The following is a 2,093-nucleotide window of genomic DNA, read 5'->3' on the forward strand; positions in this document are numbered from 1 at the left end:
TGCCCTCTTTGTCTGTCTCTCTCTGACATGTGCACATACACTGGCAATTTAAAAATAAATAAACAAATATCTATAGATAACTAAATATATATATTATAAATATGCATACTTTCTTCTTTTATAAAATTTGAATGATTTTACTAACTGTTTTCATTAAACTTTATATCCTCAGTACTTTCCAAAGATATTAAAATACCTTAGAAATATAATTTAATGAGTATATGTAGTCTTCATCTTAAGGATTTATGATAATTAATTTAACTGTTTTATCTTTGTTTAACAGTTGGGTAGCATCTACCTTTTTTCTATTATGGACAATACTGTATTATATAGACATACATATAAATATTTGATTAAATATGTGATTATTTCTTTGGAATAAATATCTAAAAGTGAGATTATTGAGTCAAAGGGGGGGGACATAAATTTTACTGATTTTGATACACATTGGTAAATTCTGTTTCTAAATTATATGTCTCCACTTAATAGATACTGACTGCAATCCATGGTGAAAAATGAAAATTTAGAGGATATAGAAATATGGAAAATGGTTATGGATACTGGATATGGTGGTGTAAGAGAGTTGGGGAAAAAGAAAAGTGTGAGGAAAGACATTACGGAGAAAAATAGAGAGGAAAGACATTTATGGCACACAGTTCTAGTCCCAGGACCCCCAATCCAGAGACCCCTATCTCTGTCAGCAAGGAATACCCACAGCTCTGCAGCCATCCCACTTCCATCTTCAGACCCCTGGAGTAAGGGATCCTGAGGCAGAGTTCCCTGCCCCAGCTAGAGCCCCAGGACCCCCAAGCCAGAAACCCCCATCTCTGTCACCAAGGAATGCCCTCAACTCTGCAGCCACCTTACTTCAATCTTCAGATCCCTGGCATAAGGGATCCTGAGGCAGGGCTCCCTGCCCCAGCTCCAGTTGTGCACGTGACTTTTTCTTTATTTTCCTTATTTTCTTCCCACTTATTTTGTCCTCACTTCCTTTATCGACATCATCCCTGGTGGTTTAGATAGGTCTAGAATTACAGTTCTGAAGTATTCTGGTATTTTAAGACTCTCTGGGATCCTCCCTTTTACTGAACACCTGTGAAAGAGGTGACACTTTTCTTTGTACACCTGAAGAGAATACTCTTTTTGGATCACATTGCTAAACACAACAGAAGAGAGACTTTGGCAGTCTTCATTCCACAGCAAAAAGGAAGAATTTTTGCTCCTATTCGAGGAAGCGTCCTCTTAAAAGGTATTCCAAAGAGAACACATCTCCCAATGGTTAGAAGTAGAAGAACCTTGGGTCTGAATGAAGTGGAAAATAGGTCTCCATCAAAAGAACACAGTGACTCCCTTCCATTTCTTGAAAAAATAGAGAATGTTACCAAAATGTCTGAGCAACAGTCATGGTGAACAAATACTATGAGCTGGAACAAAAAAGAGACAATGAACTACAAGAGATTAGAAAGTCATTCCACAATATGAAGGAAGAAATGGACACGCTAAGAAAGAACAAGATGGAAATATTAGAGATAAAGTCTGTAGTACAGGAAATCAAATACTCTCTTGAAAGTATTAAAAGTCGATTGGACCATGCTGAAGATCAAATCTATGATGTAGAAGATAAAACTTCTGACCTATAGAAAACCACCAAAAAGATTGAGAAAATAACAAAAAAAATATGAGGATAACGTATGAGAAATACTAGATTCCATTAGACGTTCTAACATCTGAATAATTGGTATCCCAGAAGATGAAGAAACTAATAAGGGCATGGAAAACCTATTCCATGGAATCATGGAAGAAAATTATCCAAGTCTGGAGAGGCACTCAAGCATTCAGATCCAAAAAATACAAAGAGCCCCAAACAGAATTAACCCAAGAAGATATTCCCCAAGGTATATCATAGCCAGACTGGCTAAGAACACAGATAAAGATAAGATACTAAAACTGGCAAGAGAGAAACGACAAGTGATGTACAAAGGTCACCCCATCAGACTAACACAGGACTTCTTAACGGAAACAATGCAAGCAAGAAAAGAATGGGGACACCACACTCCCATCTTTAGACCCCTGGGCCAGGAATTTCGAGGGAG

The sequence above is a fragment of the Tupaia chinensis genome, unplaced genomic scaffold, assembly GCF_000334495.1.
Source record: "Tupaia chinensis unplaced genomic scaffold, TupChi_1.0 Scaffold000160_1, whole genome shotgun sequence".
Classification (NCBI taxonomy): Eukaryota; Metazoa; Chordata; class Mammalia; order Scandentia; family Tupaiidae; genus Tupaia; species Tupaia belangeri.